Source organism: Nilaparvata lugens, chromosome 5 (genome assembly GCF_014356525.2).
Source record: "Nilaparvata lugens isolate BPH chromosome 5, ASM1435652v1, whole genome shotgun sequence".
NCBI classification, from domain to species: domain Eukaryota; kingdom Metazoa; phylum Arthropoda; class Insecta; order Hemiptera; family Delphacidae; genus Nilaparvata; species Nilaparvata lugens.
Genome location: NC_052508.1, coordinates 65,866,000 through 65,888,354, shown reverse-complemented (window position 1 = coordinate 65,888,354; position 22,355 = coordinate 65,866,000). Strand labels below are relative to the sequence as shown.

At 33.0% G+C, this 22,355-nt stretch overlaps 1 protein-coding gene and 2 non-coding genes across 6 annotated transcripts in view; all 3 read left to right on the top strand.

The window, feature by feature from the left end:
- Positions 1 to 22,355, top strand: part of LOC111047403 (rab11 family-interacting protein 4-like) — a 297,989-nt gene that overhangs the window by 134,960 nt on the left and 140,674 nt on the right. The gene's annotated exons all lie outside the window — the stretch shown is intronic.
- On the top strand, positions 20,591 to 20,653 carry LOC120351728. The gene has a single exon (XR_005571502.1). It is a non-coding gene; the product is annotated as a small nucleolar RNA SNORD18 (small nucleolar RNA).
- Positions 20,802 to 20,863, top strand: LOC120351733. Its single transcript, XR_005571507.1, has one exon. It is a non-coding gene; the product is annotated as a small nucleolar RNA U18 (small nucleolar RNA).

Here is a 22,355-nt window from a genome sequence, read left to right as displayed (position 1 = left end):
GCTGGAGAAAGTGTAATTCCAGCAAGTGAAGAAGAAGCATCTCCGCCATCTTTTTTAAGCCTCCCATCATTAAATTACTCTTTCTCCGTGTTATTCAGTCTTTCTAGGTTGCTATGTCGAGAAATTGTTTGACGTATAATTATTTCCTGGCTCTAATTAGCCTACTGTATACGAAAAAATATATTTCTTTATGAATACTTCATAGCAAAATATGAGGATAGTTAGCTCCATATTCTCGTGAAAAATTCAATTCTTACAGATAATCTTTCAAAATGTTTTTAATAGTTTAGTCCAGGTATAGTATATTTCGCACCTAGAGCAGAAAATGAGATTTTTCCGGCTCGAAATCGGTTTTCAAGTCCGAGGCCGTAGGCCGAGGACTAGAAAAGATTGAGAGCCGGAAAAACATTTATGCCCGTGGTGCGAACGCTATTTTTCGCCACACACGAAAATAAACAATATATGAGAATAGTTGTGTACTAAGCACTTCCGAAAGCAGAAGTGGAAGGTGATAGCTCTAGCAAATCTGAGGTAATCTGAATATCATGAAATTGTTCAAGTATTTTTATTTTCTATTCTGATTTGTCTAAATAACCTAAAAGATGATGTTCAATTATGTGGGAGGTTGAGTTTATACTTTTTTATTCTTTCAAATGACAATAAGATTATATTATTATAAAAGTTTTAATTATTGAATAATGAACACAAATAATGGAAAGTTTTCTGATCAGCTGTTTTTTAATCACCTTTCTTAGTTCCATGTTAGCGGCTGGAAAGGGTACTCTTTCACCTGAAACCTGTTCTGACGTCAGACGAGAGTCGTCTGCAAACAATGTCTTTCAGATCTACGCAGGAACTGGAAAACAGCTGCTTTCTGTGCAGTGTGGAGAAAATGGATTTTTCATGAATTTTATCAACAGAAAAGATTTTTAGAAGTAGCCTACATGAAGCTGACGTCTTATTTGATTAAGAACCAGTTGAAAAAAAATATTGCCGATATAATTTGAAAAGCTTTCAATTTATAGCTTTTTAATTTTAAACTTCCAAGCTTATAGATGGAAAATTTTGTAGCACTTCAAATCAATTCTCATGTATTGAGAAACTCTCTAGAAGCTCTCTCATCCTAAATAACCTGAAGAATTATCAACTCCAATAAAATATGAAAATTTACTTACTTAAATATGAAAATATGTAGAAATTCATATGAAAATTTGAAAATTCAATAGTAGAATTCAAGCTTATAGTAGTCGACTTTCCAGTTATATTTCACGAATTTGTATTAGCCTATCACTTCTCATGAATTTGGAAGAATGCAGATCATTAACTTCACGATGTCTTTCCTAAATTTGCATCGTCTATCAAATTACTTTGATGACGTTAACTGCATTTCATTGTTTTTCCTCCACCTACTGTCAAAAGTAGTTACTTTACTCCCTGAAACATAATACTAAAGTGTCACTTTTTCGCTCTCGGTAGTAAAAAATAGAAAAACTCCCTAGGGAGGAAAAGTGACTCCATTTAAATAACATGGGAAGCATCTCTATTTTAAAAACTTACATTTGAAATATGTTAGAAGGTCTAAGCTCAGATGAGGAAGCATAATAGAGGTGTCTGTCATTGAATCAACTGAATTCAATACCACAACCAGAAATTTTATCAACTCATGAAATATATGTTTGTATGATATTATATACTTACTATTAGTAGACGATAAAAATTTATACAAATTTTAAAATATTTTATTCTATTCAAAATACCAGCCAACATATATTTTTTATCTGCAATTCAAATCTGAACCGCGTGATCTGGAGTCAGCCATTTTCGATAGCCGCTTAGCTGATAATTGTTATAACTTTTGCCGATAGATAGCGCAATCGGCAGTGCCAATCAGACGACCGGGTTTTACGTTTTAGATTTTAGGTTATGTTGTTAGGAAACCTTGTCACCAATAACGTAAGTTATTAAAATGATTTGATTTGCAGTTTCTATAAAAAAATGTCTATGGAGGAAAAATGTTGTGTACATCACAAGCGAAATAGTATATTTCGCACCTAGGGCCGAAAATGATATATTTCCGGCTCGAAATCGGCTTTTAAGTCCGAGGCCGTAGGCCGAGGACTAGAAAAGATTGAGAGCCGGAAATACATTTTTGCCCATGGTGTGAATGCTATTTTTCGCCACACCCAAAAAAAACTTCCCAATATATAAGAAATAAAAAAATAAATAAAATTCAAACAGCCTATTTTGATAGTTTGAATCTTGGTTATGACAACTTTTACTGTCAATTAATTTCAATATTACTAATTAATAATTTACAATAATGACCATATTTTTATACTATTAATATTAGGCGCGAGCTTTGCGCCTGGTGCAATATCATGGATAGATGGATGAATAGAATTTTCATTACTATTTTGAAATAATGTGATGAAAAATTAATATAATTGCATATTTCACAGTTTTGTCTCAAAATATATCTAAAAAATTGATTGAAATTTAAATTACGGTAACTAATATAAAAAAAGGTGATAAAAGTCGAAATTCATCGACAAAAAAAAAGTCATTGACCGAGATTCGAACCTAGATCATATGTTTGTTATTCTCTGAGCTTTGAGTTCTGACTGACGCCTTTATGCTCTCGGCCATTCCGTACTGTTGAACGTTGGGCCTGACTGATAACCTTAGCTTACACGTAATACTGTAATACTAGACTTCTAAAAAAGTTTACTTCACTCCTAAAAAGCGTACCGTACAACAGACTTTGGCTCATGACTTATATTATTAAAATTAATATTATTATCTGTCTCACAATAAAATTTTCACTCTGAATTAAGTCAGATAACGTAGGCTATGTAGGCTACTATAATAATAGAGTATAGCGCAAATTTGAAGCGGTTTGCTGGCATTTTCACAACAAAATATTGCTCTGAAAATAGTTAAATCATAGAGAAAACATTCGAAGATTCAATCTTGAGTGGGCCTAATGTTTTCTCTATATGGTTTAATATTGAAAATTATCTAAAAGTTTTAATAATGAATTACGGAAAAATTACTAGGAATTTTTCAGTCAATGCTGAGTTTCACCAGTAGGCTTACCTTAACTTCAGATCTGTGCTGTATTTGCTTATTATTATTGTTGATTGTATTGCATTAAGAAGTGGAATTCGATAGTAAAAAAGAAACAATTATTACTCTACCTCACTTTTAAATATTGATACAATTATTGTACTTTGAATTCAAATTCGATTCTTCACTTTTAAATACTTGCGATACGTACCTTTCTGACAATGGACAATGTAGCCAACATTATATTGTTGAGGCTATGGAGATATATCATCGTATTCTATTGTTTGATATCAAAAACACAATAATAAATATTAAATTATGGAACAGTAATTTATAAAATATATTATTATAGGCATAATACCGCGATTCACGATACATAATTATATAGATTATTACAGTCATTATGAGATTATCTCTCTATGATTTTTGTGAGATCGGACACGATCAGCTGTTATTCAAGGTCATTTTACAGCCCTAGGGCCGTAAAGTTTTACCGGCCTGGTCGGAAAACAATCACTTTCGGCCTCCATATGACGCACGTAAACCAGCTCATTACATCAAAGTGTGGCGAAAAATACTTTTTCTCCCTAAGGAAAATTGTTGCCCTCGGCTTCGCCTCGGGCTTCAAACTTTTTCCCACAGGGAGAAAAAGTCGTACTTTTCACTCTAGATATACAAATAACTATTATTCATTCATCTTCAGATTTTCCACATTTAGAAAATCAGAAAAGGGGGTTTGTGACAAGATCATTTTCTAACTCAACTGTTCCAGTGATTAGATACTTTCCATATTACAATTGCTGATATAAAATAATATGATATCTCTCCTTAATATTTCTTCAGTTTCATTGTTTTACTGATAAGATACAGCACGGATTCAATTGTCGACAAAGTGTACAATCAAATAATCTAACCTGTATTTTTGCTAGTCATGATTATGGTGTCGAAAACGTGTCGGAATAGTGTAGTTGTATGAATGCTGGAGAAAGCTATGTCTACACAGAAATCCAGATCTAAATCAAGCTGTAAAGCAGCTGAAACATATATATGACGGCGAGATAAATGTATATAGACTAGTGTAATAGAGTAGAGTTGTAGGTGCAAAAAGAATGATTTGTTACGCTAAGGTTCTTTCATTCTTCTGCTAGTATTCGTCTCACTCGAGCGATGAATATGAAAGTATCACGTGATAAGAGATTGTTAAGAAGGCCTACTTATCAACAATTGTACGGAATAGAACAGTTTCAGGTGCTAATGGTCATGAGAAACTTCGTGGAAGTGAAGTGTGACAGTTTCCAAACTGTAATCTCAACTCTGATTTCTCCAGAAAACTTTGTGACTGTAATGGCAGTTTGGCGAAAAATCGTTGTTTGTATGGGGCTTTATTCTAGCTTCAGGAAATAGGGATTGAAGAATTGAATTTAAATAATTATTATTAAACGTAAATCCAAATTACATGTTGTTTATCACCCCGAAGACTTCTGCTACTGCAATTATTAACAACAAGGTGATATAAAAAATTTTGACTTCTGCTAATTGATGAATAATTATTATTAAACGAAAATCCCAATTAAATGCTGCAAATCACCCCGAAGACTTCTGCTACGGCAAATATTGACAACAGGGTAATATAAAAAATATTGACTTCTGCTAATTGATGAATAATTATTATTAAACGAAAATCCCAATTAAATGCTGCAAATCACCCCGAAGACTTCTGCTACTGCAAATATTGACAACAGGGTAATATAAAAAATATTGACTTCTGCTAATTGATGAATAATTATTATTAAACGAAAATCCCAATTAAATGCTGCAAATCACCCCGAAGACTTCTGCTACGGCAAATATTGACAACAGGGTAATATAAAAAATACTGACTTCTGCTAATTGATGAATAATTATTATTAAACGAAAATCCCAATTAAATGCTGCAAATCACCCCGAAGACTTCTGCTACTGCAAATATTGACAACAAGGTAATATAAAAAATATTGACTTCTGCTAATTGATGAATAAATATTATTAAACGAAAATCCCAATTAAATGCTGCAAATCACCCTGAAGACTTCTGCTACTGCAAATATTGACAACAGGGTAATATAAAAAATATTGACTTCTGCTAATTGATGAATAATTATTATTAAACGAAAATCCCAATTAAATGCTGCAAATCACCCCGAAGACTTCTGCTACTGCAAATATTGACAAAAGGGTTAACAGCTAGCTGGGAAATTCGATGAGAGCTACTATCCAAAAATTATTTGCCAGCCCGGGAATCGAACCCGGTGCCTCCTAATTGCCAGGTATGCTCAACCCTTACACAAAACTGACAATATCCATCATGGATTGTCAGGGTGGTGCGTTAATCAGGTATGATCACCCTTACACTAAACTGACATCTTGGATTGTCAGTTTGGTGTGAGGGTGATCATACCTGGCAATCAGGAGGTACCCGGTTCGATTCCCGAGCTGGCAAATAATTTTTGGATTGTAGCTCCATCGAATTTTCATCTAGCTATTAACCATGTTGCCAATATTTGTAGTAGCAGAAGTTTGCGGAGCGATTTACAGCATTCAACTTCGATGAGAGCTACTATCCAAAAATTATTTTCCAACCCGGGAAACAAACCCGGTGCCTCCTAATTGCCAGGTATGCTCACTCTTACACAAAACTGACAATCTTTGTCCATCATGGATTGCCAGGGTGGTGTGTTGATAAGGTATGATCACCCTTACACTAAACTGACATCTTGGATTGTCAGTTTGGTGTGAGGGTGATCATACCTGGCAATCAGGAGGTACCCGGTTCGATTCCCGGGCTGGCAAATAATTTTTGGATAGTAGCTCTCATCGAATTTCCATTTAGCTGTTAACCCTGTTGTCAATATTTGCAGTAGCAGAAGTCTTCGGGGTGATTTACAGTATTTAACTTGGATTTTCGTTTAACAATAATTATGCATTAATTAGAATTTGAATAAATGCAATTTCTCATTAATTTCCATCTGTAGACTGGCTGGCCGCTGTGGCTTTGTATAAAATTAGCGCTGCTATCCAGAGATTGTCAGTTTGGTGTAAGGGTGATCGTCTCCTGACTGACAATTAGGAGGTACCCGGTTCGATTCAAGGGCTGGCAAATAATTTTTGGATAGTAGCTCTCATCGAATTTCCATCTAGCTGTTAACCCTGTTGTCAATATTTGCAGTAGCAGAAGTCTTCGGGGTGATTCACAACATTTAACTTGGATCTTCGTTCTATATCGTTCTACTCAATTCATTGAGTAGGCTATCATTATAATGATATAGAATATATATTAACAATATCCTTCCTTTTCGTTTAATAATAATTATGCATTAATTAGCATTTGAAAAAAAAGGAATCTCTCATTAACAATCTTCATCAATCAATTGAATTTAAGAAAAATAAACATGAAATTGAAGAAATTACCTATATTTTGGAACATGTAACTAAGGAATTTATCAAAGTTCAGGACAATAAATTTGTTGGTCTCGGGATAGAAGCATTTAGTTTTTCCCTGATCTTAAAATAATATGATTAATTTATTTATACAATAAGTACATGATCAAAATGATAGGGAGAGGAAAAATAAGGTAACCTTGTGCTATTCCTCTCCCAAATTTAGATAACACAATAAGTTCTTCAATTCACAAAATTTTCAGTTCTTAAGTAGATTTTCAAATTTAGATGCTTCAAAATTAAACATACAAGAAATATTTCACATCATAATAACTAGAATAGGAAATACTCACATATTGAAAAATTTACAGAAAAATACATTTATAGAAAAATACTCACATTTTGAAGAATTATTACCGAATAACAAACTAATCAAACGTCATTTGTGAATGTATAAATGAGCAGTACACCACTATTTTAATTTGAAGGATTTCAGAGTCTATATAGTGTCTAATAATTGATATTAGTCCTCTTTATTGATTGATATGATGAATTCATGAACACAGATTCACAGAATTTGAAGGATTCCCGAGTTCATACAGTGAATAATTTATTGATATAAGTCCTCTTTATTGATAGACTAGCCGTTAGGCTCGCTTCGCTCGCCATATCCGTCTAGCCAGGGGGCTCCGCCCCCTGGACCCCCGCCTGGATCGTCCAAGAATGAGATGAGCAGGCTCGCTTCGCTCGCCTGCATTTTTCATTTGAGCATTTTTATATGTTGGGACGATCCAGTCGGAGGTCCAGACTAAACGTCTGGCTAAACGGATATGGCGAGCGAAGCGAGCCTGACGGCTAGTAATATAATATTCCCAGGATTGAAGTAGCAGTGCCTAATCAATTTTTCCGCGATAAATGCATTTAAATCTTCAACTTGGTGCCAACCTAACAAAGTCAACTCAACTTAATGCCAACCTGACAAAATTATTAATTTAGTTGCCAGTTAACAACTGTTTCGAAGAGGTACTCTATCTAGATTCTACAGTAACATATGATATGGAAATTTCAGATATAATTAAGAGATTGGGAGAAGTAGAATATACATGCTAAAAGACGAACTTTAAAACCTTAAAAACAACCCTTAGAGTTAAAATATTGCCAAAAGATTTCTTAGTGCGCCTCTAAAGGGCCAACTGAACATACCTACCAAATTTGAACGTTTTTGGTCCGGTAGATTTTTAGTTATGCGAGTGAGTGAGTGAGTGAGTCAGTCAGTCAGTCAGTGAGTGAGTGCCATTTCGCTTTTATATAGATAGATATCATGAATTCATGAACACACTCATTAGTTCGTGAAAGCATTTGTGTTTTGCTACAATTACGTAACTCTACCATCACTTGATTCCCATCAGGGACCTACTCAGTACGTGAATGATTAATGAATTAATGCTGATTAATGGAGAGGATGTTTACACGCTGCACTCTGCTCAGCAGACTGAATGAAAATAAAAACCAAACAAAAGTCTGGCGATGAATTCAGCTGAGAAATCTGGGACAGCTCTAAGCTTCTCAATCCGGTATTCGAAGGAGTGAAAAGAAATGTAGAGAATGTCAGAGCAAAGTGGAGAGAGAAGGTGAAGTGGTAGAAAGAGAGAAAAGTATTGAGAGAGAGGAGATCTTCAGCATCCTTGGTACCTGGCACCGTCATGCAATCAAAATCTTTCTTTTCTTCTACTTCGTCTTCTTCTTCTTCTACTTCTTTGCCTCCACCTACTCCATTAGTATTTCTTCTGTCCTCCTCCTCCTTCACCACTACCTCATCCTCCTCCTCCTCCTTCTCCACTACCTCATCCTCCTTTTTTCTTTTCCCTCTTCTCTATTCTCCTGTTTCTTAGCATATTTTTCTTATACTTCTGCCCCTTCCATCTATTTCGTCTTCTTTTTTTTCTCCTCATATCCTATTGTTTCTCTCCACCACCCAATATTTTCTCCTCCACTTCTTAACAGTCTTCTTTCCCTTTTCTTCTTCTCCTTCTCCTTGTCCTTTTTTCTGTTTTCTTCTTTTTTCTCTTCTTCTTCTCCATCATCATCATCTTCTTCTTCTTCTTCTTCTTCTTCTTCTTCTTCTTCTTCTCCATCATCTTCTTCTTCTTCTTCTTATTCTTCTTCTCCTTTTACTTCTACTTCTTCTTCTCCTTTTCCATCTCCATTTCCTTCTTAATATCATTTTTTGTGCTACTTTTCCAGCTTCTAATCATCCTTATCCTTAATCCATTTTACTTCTTCATATTCAACCTTTTCATTTTGCTTCATCTCCTCATTCTCCGTACAATTCTACATTTTTTTTCATCCACTGCTACTACTACTTTTTCCAAGTTTACCTTGGTATCTCTTTTCTATATTTCTCTCTTTTCTCCTTCTGATATTCTCCATCTTCTATTTCTTTCTGTTCTCTGCTCCGCTTTTTCGTTCTCCTCGGCTCTTCATTGTATTTTCTTCTCTGACCTTTCATTCTTCTGAATAAAACGACTATTCTTGTTGGTTCTGTTGATGTTGAGATCATAATGTCAGAAAAAACCATGAACACTTTTTTCATAGAACACTTCAGGTTTTAGCAAATCATCTTCTGTTTGAGCTGAATAAACTGGTTTTGAAACTTGTCTTGATAACTTGGGGAAACAGCTTGAATTAGTCAACAAATCTACTAAACACGTTTCAAAACTGAGAATATTTCAGATGATATTTTTTTTGTTTCAATAATTCTATTAGTTTTTCCAACAATATTTTTTTCTGATTCAAATAACAGGCTCACCCCCCATGTCATCAGTTATCAATAAGCTTATCAATCATCAATATTATTATTTGAATCAAGTTGATGATTATTCAAATCAAGTTGATTTTATCAACTTTATATTACTTGATGATTTTAATTGAGTTAAACTTAACAGTAATCAAGCTTGAATGAATGAATAATATTCAAGTGAGTGTTAAAAAGCTGGTAAATTACAGAATAGGAATTGGAAATAATGTAGTACCAGTACTCTAGCTTATTAGCTATTCATCACAATGATGACATTTTCAAAGTGAAAGTTCGTAGTTTTTTGTCACCAGTGTTATTACATAACATTAAAGAAGCAAAATGATTTATTATAAAGTTCATAATTATTGGATTATTAAATATTACATGAATAAACTTGATCAATTCTTGATTAACTTATTGCTGAAATCATGAATACAATCTCCGTTTTCATTGAAAATTGACATTTGAAAAAAACAAATTCAACAAATTAATAGCTCTGCTATCAATAATATTGAAACTCGTTTGAATTTCGTCTAGTTTATCATGGAGGCGTGTTCAAAAGTCATCTTCATTCCCTATTATTCATTTTCGTCTTCATTTGTGTATGTCTGTCAACTATCATTTGAAAAGCAGATGGCATTTCAAATGTACAATACAGATGTTAAGTTTCATTTCAGATACAGTTACTTATTATAATAGAGAATGCCTGTTGCACAAAAGCTGGTTAAATTGAGAACCAATCAGAGAAGCCGTCTTATCAAAAAGGCCTTCTCTGATTGGTTCTTGTTAAATTAATAACGGTTAAAATGTAACCGGCTTTTTTGCAACCGGGACAGAGTCTATGAAAACAGGTCAGGACACCAATGTTGATTTGGCCATATTGAGTCTCAAATAGGGAGTTAATTTTTTCCTATATTATTATACTAGTAGTTCTGTGAACAGTAGACCTCACGCAGTATTCTCATCCACAAGTACAAGATGTCAACTGTTTTAAATGTTAACAAACTCAGTTCACGTTTGGATTTGTATTCCATATGATATAATTCATCCAGTTCTGTGATGATCTTTCTATCTGATGAAAATTAATTTTTTAGAATCAAAAAAATTATAATTTCTCTTGCATTATTTAGTTCATTTGTTTATTTTTATTCACCTATTAAATTAGTTTTTTCGAATGTGAGAATATTGATACTGATGGGCACGCATAATAACACCATGACTGCAAAACAAAATATTGAAACCAAATACCTTAAAGCTGCGATTAGACCAAATTTATTAAAAAATGTTGATAGCTCAATCCTTTTAGATTATATTAGATTGAACAAAACTTATCATACACATGATGAACATACGTGTTTGTCAACTTCCGTTCAATCTAATAGAATCTATAAGGATTAAGTTATAGCCTAACCATTTTGTTAATAACTTTGGTGTAAACCCAGCTTAAAGATGCATACCTCTTTAATGTCTTCCTTCGATTGAAACTTTTCCACCATTGTTCATTGACTAGGCTAGCTGTTAGCACCTTAGCAGAGATTATAAAATGTATGAATTCCATATTCTCTGCTTATTAGTGACTCGTGGCTGACTTATCTCTAAAAAGGTAACTCCTTGTAATTCATTGAATGATTGAAATTGAAAAAAATAGGCCAGTAATAAGAACATGAGGTGATTTCACACGGTTGAATCCCCTATCTTTTCACTTCCACGCTTTCTTCATACAGTACCTGGCCTTTGTTGTTTCTTCTACAGGTACATGGCACGGATAGAACTAAAATATATTGGGAAAGTTCAACCCTAGATAAATTAAGTCTCACCCCCTATTCAGAACTTTGGATATCTTATTTCCTTCACTTCCTTACACCTGCTGGTTATTTTGGGTGAAAGTGTGATCAATACTTTCATTAACTTCAACTTTGTCTAATATTGTAAGACTACTCTTGGATCATCTAGTAATCTCTATACAAAGAATTTTATGAATAATTTTAACTTTAAAATTTGTTTTCTTAAAATGTATGAATTCAGGGCTACTTATTTTTATTGTATTTCTAATCTATTATTTTATTAATTTCAAAAAAGGGCACCATAATTATATTTTATTAATTTAACTTTGTTTTGTTGTTTGTTGTATTGATAAAAAAGTAAATTCGTATGGCCTATTGTTGGTGGGGAGTCCCTTGCGGGAAGGGACTTGTATTAATGTTGATTATTCATCTTAGATTGATATCTTTTTACTCCAATCATCTCTCCATCTTTATTGAATGCATGTTATAAAGTATTATAGAATTATTGATGTTGATTATTCATCTTACATTGATATCTTTTCACTCCAATCATCTCTCCATCTTTATTGAATGCATGTTACAAAGTATTGTAGAGTTTGAACTTGGTGCCTAGTCAAAAATTACGTTCTGAGAACAGTATAAGTACAAAATATAAAAGTAATAATGACTGGTTAAAAAACCTATCGTCTATATTCCCTCTGATATTTGTAGTATTTTATAAATTTAATTATTTGCTTATGCAGGTCTAAAAGTAAAAGCTTATGCAGGCCTATAAAGTATGTCTCAGTGAGTGCAGATTTGGCATTCATTCATTCAGATATTATTATTCAGTAATTTAAATGTAAAGAATGTTTAGAAGTTGTAATGAAACGTCTCTCAGCTCTTTTTAATTCTCGTTCATTTATTATTCAGTAAATTGTCAATAGAAATAAATACGTATAGAATGTTTGAATGTAATTAAACACTAAATTCTATACTCTCTGGTATGTTAATCCTAATTTACTGCAGTTGCAAGAATAATGGATTTTTTATTTATTCAATCATTCAGAATTACACAACTTACAGAAAAGTAGCACAGGCTTATAAGCCCAAAACGGTTCCAATTCTAATTTATTCAACAGTCCAAATGTAGCTAGGTTATGTGGCACTTCAATATTCTTCAATTAAACAGTCAATTTACAATTCAAAAAACAAAAATCATTCTTAATTTAAAAAATACTTTCAAATTGAATTAAATCAATTACATAAATATTCAGAAAACTTCAACCTTTGAATAAAACTATAAAATTTTGAGACCGAAAAGACAAGCACAGTATTTGATTATAATCATTGTATTTTGTATCTCATCAATTAAATGACAAATTCTATTACAAGTACCAAATATCTGTTCTCACCTAGTCCCAATCTGTGACTGGAAAATAATTAGAAGCTATTTCCTATTTTTTATTTCATTTGTGTAGAGTTTGGACTGCATTACACAAAGTTAAGGTACGTTTACACCAAAGTTATTAGCTAAAAATGTTGATTACTTGATCCTTATAGATTCTATTACATCGAACGGAACTTGACAAACACATATGTTCACCATGTGTATGATAAGTTATGTTCAATCTAATAGAATCTATAAGGATTAAATTATTAATCATTCTATTAAGTTATTAACATTTTGTTAGTAACTTTGGTGTAAACGCTGCTTAATAGAATGAAATTTATTCTGTGAACTTGTTATTCAAGTGTTGAGTCTTTGAATTCGAAAGAGAAATGTTAATTTTTTTCCTTTTTCTTACAGGTAACTGGACCTTGTGCTTGGTGTGAATCTATTTGACGGTTAAAGTATTGGAAACATTCTGATGGTAACAGCATTATCAAATTGTAAACGTATTCCAGAGATTAGGATTTGACAGTTGTATCTAGTTATATTAGTTGAAAGTAAACCATGATACATATTCAATAGTCGCCTGTTTTTCGTGAAGAGACTTTCCTTCACCATTGTAAAGGAATTTAGTTAACATTAGTAAACATTTAGTTCACATTTTAGTGAGGTCCACGTTATAATGGCAGTGGAGAAAGATAGCAGAACAACGTTGTCAAAACTCAGTCTTGTCAATGCCTTCTATAGAAGGTAGCTGATACAGGTTTATTGATGTAATACTAGTAGTTCTGTGAACAGTAGACCTCACGCAGTATTCTCATCCACAAGTACCTGATTGAAACTATAGACCTTAATATGGAAATACAGCAATAGACTGGCTTCTCCACACATCTGTGTAATCACTTGTCAGCTGATTAATGATGAATGATTCTATAGTCTGATTTTTACTCTAATATTGGCGTATGAAGGAGGCTCCTTTTTCCTTTCATATTACATGTATCCTTGAAATGCAAAATTTCCAAAAACCTTGTATATACATCGACGCGCAATTGAAAAAGGAACATACCTGTCAAATTTCATGAAAATCTATTACCACGTTTCGCCGTAAATGCGCAACATATAAACATATAAACATTTAGACATTTAAACATTAAGAGAAATGACAAACCGTCGACTTGAATCTTGGACCTCACTTCGCTCGGTCAATTAACTGTTCATTCTCGTTTAAAATAATCAGTTTAAAATATTATATTTTATTAAGCAATAAATTATATTTTTCAATAATCTAATAATGAATTCTCATAATTAAGATAAAATATTTTGTTTATTATTAATTCTGCATTGTTAAAAGACGATCTGGCAACAGAGCTAAGCGAGAAAGAGATAGCGCCATCCGCTTTGTTGAATGATAGCCAAGGATAGCAATTCCATTGCTAATCAAACACTGCCATTATAACGTGGACCTCACTATAGTTAACATTAGGAAGGCTGGGATTCAGTTCATTTCATGAACTTTCAACTGTTATTACTCATGAAATCTGTCAATTTCCCTGTTGGTCTCCTTCCATGAAGTGAATAGATTTCCTGCTATGTTGTAAGAAGTACAAATTTAGCCAACCCACTTATTGACCTCTGTTGCCTACTATAGGCTTGTAAACTTTGGTACTTTATGGCTTCGCAATACTGTTACTGTATAATAGGTGTTCAGAGCTTAGAATCGTGTCTAGTGACTACAACTCCCTAACAAGTAAGCTTACACACGCGAATGCTCGTACACTCCTACGCAATTATTCAGTTTTTTAATAGGTGACTTTTAGCATGACTGACCTTTTAAGAATGCAAATTTGAAGATGTCTTTATTTTTATTCTGCACTATATGATATTACAACATTCTATTAAGAGTACATCATAAATAATGATGATTTTCAAACATTCAAGTCTTCAAGAAAATACTAAAGAAATATAGGTAAGGTACTTTACCTATATGCTATTTATGAAGATACCTTTGATTTGTACCGTAATATGACCTATATCATAGCCACCTCTAATGCAAGGCCGCGGCCTACGATATTGCAACGTCGCAGTGTAGGCCTAGAATCTAATACATGATTGGTGAAAAAGATTTTTAAAAATGCCAGCTTATTTTTTTCACCAATCATGTATTAGATTCTAGGCCTACACTGCGACGTTGCAATATCGTAGGCCGCGGCCTTGCATTAGAGGTGGCTATGATATAGGTCATATTAAGGTACAAATCAAAGGTATCTTCATAAATAGCATATAGGTAAAGTACCTTACGTATATTTCTTTAGTATTTCCTTGAAGACTTGAATTTATTGAAAATCATCATTATTTATACTGTAATCATAATAAAATGTTGTAATAATATCATATGGTGCAGGTATTAGATTCTACGTCTACACTGCGACGTTGCAATGTCGTAGGCCGCGACTTTGTATTAGAGGTGGGGTGGCTATGCCTATATACTATAGTGTATCTTGAGGAGGAAATGAATCCATTTAATTCATCGTTTCCATTTTTTCTTCTTCAGCCTCTTTCCTAGGCCCTTCACCCTCCTAGGTCAAAAATAAAGGCAGTCATTCTATTCTATTCTATTCCTATCTTCTCTTCTCTTCTCAAGTAGAACATTTGTCCTTACTTGGAATATACTGCTTTCTGAATATACAATTCGCTCCCAAAAGCTACAAAATTGTTTGACGTACAGTTGGAAGATGTCCCCTGTGATAGCAGAGTCCATGCGAGTGTGAAAAGAATATGAAATTACGAAAGAGCCGACGAGGAGCAGCCAACCGATAAAAACAGCTGTAAAAAGATGGGAACTACAAAGGAAACACGCATTACAATAATGGTGGTGTCCTGGGAAATTCTGTTATTCCTCTGTGCGTTTCCTGTGGATAGTGGCGTAGAGTACGTAGGGAGCTTCCTGTTTATTAAGTCATGGGATTCATACTAAATGAATAATTATTCCAATGTCACTTTGAAATCAAAGATGATAACAAAACAATGAGATTTTTTTCTATTTTTTCTTGATTCAAATACAAGTGCTCAGGAATTCAATATGTATGGTAGAGGATTGTGACTTGGATTAGTGATAGGTTGATAGGTTGATGTTTTTTTTTTTACTGTAAGATAATATCATAGAGAAACAATAGCGTAAGTAAATATCCCATGGTATAGGGCGTTTATGTCGTAACTTTTTCTGTTATCTCAATCCGATTACTGTAGATTATTGACGATTTTTACTGTTTTGTTGGGGTAAGAGTGTATGAGCGACACAATATGAGAGACTACCAGCGTCATAAAAGCTTCACAGGAAAGAACTACGTGGAGTATCATTTTGAGATAACAGTAAAAGTTGCGACATAAACGCCCTATACCATGGGATATCTACTTATGCTATTGTTCCTCTATGATAATATGCTCTACTCTACATTAAAATGTAATATCGGGGACCGAGCTTCGCTCTGGAGTACAAATGCATAAAAAAATTATTACCAAAGAAGAAATTATAATAACATTCATATTTCATACAGAAATGTTCTATCTAATCACAGTGAATTGAGATTAATTCCCAGAGGAATGCAAAAATTTCACTCACAAAGGCCCGGTTGCACTAAAGCCGGTTAAATTTTAATCCGGATTAATTTCACGTGAACCAAATCAGAGAAGACCATTTCAAAAAGATGAATCTACTGGAATTAATCAGGATTGAAAATACCCGGCTGTTTTGCAACCGTCACTAAGTACCTGATTGAATGATTACAAAAGTTCAACAGCTGAGTCATAATTTTGACATAGTCCCACACACATGAGTTTGCTCACATACTACGATCATCAACAGACGACGAAATAATTATTATCAGCTGTTTTTTCCAAGGATGAATAATAATTATCCTTTTAATGTCCTTCAGCGAGTTTTCCCAGGGATGAGACCTAGTGCAATCGAATCTTTATATTATAAACCTACTATGTTCTGAATTTCGTGAGAATCGTTAGAGCCGTTTTCGAGATCCGGTGAATACAAACTTCTAAACATATAAGCATCTAAACATCTAAACATCCAAACATATAAACAGAAATTGCTCGTTCTTATAGTATAGGATTGTGTAGTCAGTGAATTTTGTATTCTCAATCCTCTAATCATGGAATAGTTCTCCTTTTGTCTCTCAAAATATTTGATGTTTTCTCAAAAACATGAGAGTTCATTCTACTTTTCAAATTCAATTTATTTGCCATCAAATTACAATCAAGTAGACAAAATGCAGTGAGGTATAAATAAATGCATGAACATAAATATCATTGTTTAATCCCGAATATCTCAATATAACGTTAAATATGGAATAATAATGTGCAAAATTGTCTATTGATATTGGCTCGACAAGCATAAGATAAAAGTTGTGCGCTAGCCAGTAGTAGTTGATAAATAGTTCAATTTTTAATAAAACATCTATTTCCTTTCTACATGGAATTAGAATTACATGGTATTTTTCGAGTTTCATTGGAAGAGAGGACTAAAATGTCTTAACTCCGCCTAATAGCCCAATCAAATAGTACATCGGACCAAACAAAAATTTATTAAGGTAATTGATTTTATTGTTTCAATCGGTCCATTTGGATACTAGTAAGAGTAATCTATGGTTTCCCACCAAAATTTCTGAAGGCATAACTTTTGGCAGCCTGAAAACCACGAGATTTACGTACTTTTTTCAGTTTTTCCACGATATCTCCAAAATCAACTGTTTAATCAATATTTTTGTTCTATACTCTTTTGAAGATCATCAAATTCTCTACAATTTTCATACCCTAAATGTTTTTCCTATCTCCAATAGGAAGCGAGTTATAGGTCGTCGAAAATATAAAGGTATAAAATAAAGGCAGTCATTCATTCTAATAAAGAATATCTTCATTCCATTTCTATCAAAGAATCAGTAGGCACTCAACCTACTCAACCGTGGTACTGTATGTACGTTTATAATATGCTTATAATCTATGAACTTATAATCTTATAAACTGTGCTTCCAATCATATTAATTATTATAATTATGATTTGTGATTGTCAATGAAATAAATACATAAAATCACATTCTCAGTATTCGTGTTTTTTTTGATTGGTATAGTTTACAGTTTAATATTATTATATTAAATATAAATTGAAAAATTCTGTAAATGGTTTTTGAAGTATAATATGATAATATGAAACTACTATAATATGAAATACAATATTTTTGTAGTTAGATACAAGCTCTGACAAAATCACCATACATCAGCCATGCATCAGTTGTTCTCTCTGTTACAGATTATAGTAGCCTAAAATTTTTTATTTTCAATTTAGGCGTTAGATAGGAGCTATGGTGAGGTCCACGTTATAATGGCAGTGGAGAAAGATAGGAGAAAAACGTTGCCGATTCTCTGTCTTGTCAATGCCTTCTATAGACGATAGCTGATACAGGTTTATTGATGTAATATTTACTGTTCATTCTCATTTAATATAATCAATAATTATATTCTATTAAGCAAGAAATTGTTTTTCAATAATTTCATAATTAAGAGGAAAATATTTTGTTTATTAATTACTAGCCGTCAGTCTCGCTTCGCTCGTCATATCCGTCTAGCCAAGGGGCTCCGCCCCCCTGGACCCCCCGACTGGATCGTCCAAGAATGAGATCAGCAGGCTCGCTTCGCTCGCCTGCATTTTTCATTTGAGCATTTTTATAATATGTTAGGACGATCCAGTCGGGGGTCCAGACTAAACGTCTGGCTAAACGGATATGGCGAGCGAAGCGAGCTTGACGGCCAGTAATATAATATTCCCAGAAATAGCTCTGATTGAAGTAGCAGTACTCAATCAATTTTTCCGCGATAAATGCATTTCAATCTTCAACTTGGTGCCAACCTAACAAAGTCAACTCAACTTAATGCCAACCTAACAAAAATATTAATTTAGTTACCTACCAGTTAACAACTGTTTCGAAGAGGTACTCTCTCTAGATTATAGTTCTATATTAACATATGGTATGGCCTTTTTTCAATTATAATTAAGAGAATAAGAAGAATATACATGCTAAAAGACGAACTTTAAACCCTTAAAAACCACCCTTATAGTTAAAATATTGCCAAAAGATTTCTTAGTGCGCCTCTAAAGGGCCAACTGAACATAACTAAACATAACTAACTGAACCAAATTTGAACGTTTTTGCTCCGGTAGATTTTTAGTTCTGCGAGTGAGTGAGTCAGTCAGTCAGTGAGTGAGTGCCATTTCGCTTTTATATAAGCTATATAGATTAATTCTACATTGTTAAAAGACGATCTGGAACAGAGCAAAGAGAGAAAGAGATAGCGCTATCCGCTTTGTTGAATGATAGACAAGGATAGCAAGCAATACAATTGCAAATCAAACACTCATTATATCGTGGACCTTACTGTAGTAGAGAATACTCACAGCACGATATTATTCTATTCTTGTTGAATATTCTCTATTTTTTGTAGCATCAACAGTAGATGATAACTTTTTCTTGTTGTAAATTGCATTTAAGAGTATTTCCTTGTCTGAGGACTTCCTTGTGGACATTGAAACAACGATTTACTAAAACTATTTCCTTGAAGCTTTCGCCGCTAGCTTTTATCGTGATTAGTTTCTCCGTTCTTTCTAAGAACCTATCAAGATTGTGACTGATTTATTTATAGATTGCAATGCTGAAGAACTGAGCACAATCACGTTTTGTCAATAATCATTGAAGATTTTTATGATCGGTCGATCATTTTATGAAATGACGGGAATTTTTGTATTATTAGTTTTCCCTTTGATAATCGTAGTCACGTATTAGAAATAATCCGACTTATTGGGTTTCATTATGAAACTTATTGGGTTACATTGTGAAATTACTTTCAGTTTGTTCTTCGATTACGGACCTACAAATTTTATACATTTCGTGAATAATGCACGAAATTGAAACAACAATAAACATTGTAATATGAATATCATAATTATGATAGTAATATTTGTAAAATGATTGTTATATTATATTCATTGTGTGTGCATTAACTTATGCAATATTTACTTATCCATGCATCTAGTCATGCACAATTATCACACTTTTAGCTAAGCTATTTTTGGTCATTTTTAGTAAATTGAATAACTTTCTCAAAAATTGATATTTTCAGAAAATTTTTGTTTTATTCAATCAACAGTACCATGAAGAATTTTATTCTCTAAATATCATGGATTTATCTCTTACAGAATTCTAAATGTTCTGTCCCAAAAATTTGAACTCTAGACACTCATATCTCAAAACGTAATGATCAGAAAAAATGTTTACCTGTGAAAACTTTTCATTTTGATGAAAAACTTTGAAAAATATCACCAGTAGAAAGCCTTCGCACAGCCTTAACGAGAAGGCAAAACAGACCCATGCCCAAAACTGTCCCTTTTCAAATCTATACTACAGTCCAAATCAAAATCTAGGTTAAGCTACTATCATTGCTTACATCCATAAGAATATAACAATAAAAGATAAGTAATACAATGATCATTGTGTTAACCAGGACCTAAATGGTTGAAATGTTTATAAAGTGTTAAATATTATCTTCTTAGAAGCACTTAGTAATGTGCTTCTATGACGGAAATGGCAGAGAATTGTTGATTCAAGGTAGATGTACACAGATCGTCATCGGACGGACGGCACGCATCGGACGATTAGATTTGATGCATTGTTTTCAATTGGAGTGCGCATACCTATGCAATGCGGATAGGTATTCGCACTCCAAAACAATGCATCAAATCTAATCGTCCGATCCGTACGATGCGTGCCGTCCGTCCGATGACGATCAGTGTGCGCCTACCTTTATTCGACGGTATTCTCATTTTCAGGGAGGATCTATTGTACCTATAAATCTTGTATTGAGGTGAAACATGAATATTTTATTTGATGTTCTCTTATGAATATTATAGTTATTCCGTCTGGTACATTTTTAGTTAATCTTGTAATAATTACATGTTTATATACATTAATGTAGAGTAAATCACTTGCCAGGCTTTTAATAATACAAAGGAGATAATCCGGGTTAAGAAAATATGTGTAGCCTATTACAACTATATCTCATAAGACCATTATAAACTATGTAATATTCGTTGCATTAACATGATGAAAAACATTGGTCCGTGTTACTGAGATGTTGATGATTCCAATTTCTGATTTTGCATTCTTTTTTGTTTATAAATTTACCTTCACTTCATAAATAGTTGTTACATTGAAAAAATACTTTCGTGATTTTATTAAATACCATTAATGTCGGTGGTCATTTTTTATTCTGAATTGTAAAATTTTAAATTTGCCTTAAATGCATTCGAATGATGAAAATAATAGGTCCGTGTTTCTGAGATGTTGATGATTCCATTTTCTGATAATGCATTTTAGTTTAACTGTACCTTGATCCTCAGTAAGATTTCCTCATCAAGTTCACAATTTGTAGAAATTTATACTGATAATATTCCTGATCAGTAATTGTTTTTGTTGATTTGTTACACATTTATCTATTTTCGAATTAGTTGCTAGAATGCTTCTTATAATACTCGCTTCCGTTGACAAAAGGAAAATTATATTCTATTAGATATAACATAAAGTGTTTTTGAAGTCCAGGGATTCAGGAATGCACTTGAGTGATAAAAATTGTTGGTCCGTGTTTCTGAGATGTTGATGATTCCATTTTCTGATTGTGCATTCTAAATTAGAACTTTTATGATTCCTTTATTAGAAAGAATAATTTCTATTCCATAGATTATTCAACCTTCAATTATTGTTTATCAAATTGCATAAATGAATTATTTAAATACACTTTTCTGTAGCACTTGATCATTCATTTTGTTTCACTTAGAGAAATGCATTTCCATGATGAAAAATATTGGTCCGTGTTACTGAAACGTTGATGATTCCATCTTTCTGATATTGCATTCTCTTGAAAAAATAAATAGTTTCGAGAGCCTAAACATTGGGAAAAAATTGAGACAAATTCATGGAAGATCACATTTTCAAACTCTGTACAATAAAATGAATATTTTATTCTGAATTTCCAATGCACTAATAGGTTTTTGTATTCATAGGTTGAAATCACAAACTACCAATACCTGGATGAATATTTTCCAAATTACCGTATTTTATCCAAACAAATAAAAACTTAATTCAATTTGATACTTGATAATGGTGTATTAAATACCAGAAACTAACCGTGGTTTATATATAAAGATATAATAAGGGTACTAGTAATTTTCTATAATTCAATAAATGATTTGAACTTGATTTCACATAGATTTTTCAAATCAAATTCTAGTATGAACTGGACTGGATGATGACATGCTATGTGTCTAGGTAACTGAGAATACGAAACTTGGTACAATATTACTGGACTGGATTGAAGATTCAGAAATGTTTCATGGTTCGCAAAGGGGATACTAAACTCCACTGTCTCATTCAACTCTAGTCTGTCTAGTACTAGTGTACTAATAAAGAGGATATAGGCCTACTAATCTGTTTTGTTAGTTTCTATTCTTCTATGAATCGATCCTATGATTCTTCTATTCTTCTACTACCAAAACTGAAGAAATCTGGTGTGGCGCACTCATACAACTTTCCTTGCCGTTATGAAAATTGATCACCTGACGCTAGTGTGCACGCGCATCTCAAGTCTACTTATAAACAAAGATCTGAGCCAGCTGGTGACAGGACAATAACGCTGGAGACATACGAGGTCTGCTATCTCTTCATAGTGAATCATTTAATAGAATCAACAGTTGCCAACAGTTTGCAATTGAAATAATAACATTTTCTCGAATTTCGTGCTTATTTTCAATGTTAGGTGAAAATGTTACTAAACATTAATTGTAGAGATTCTCATGCTTAATCTT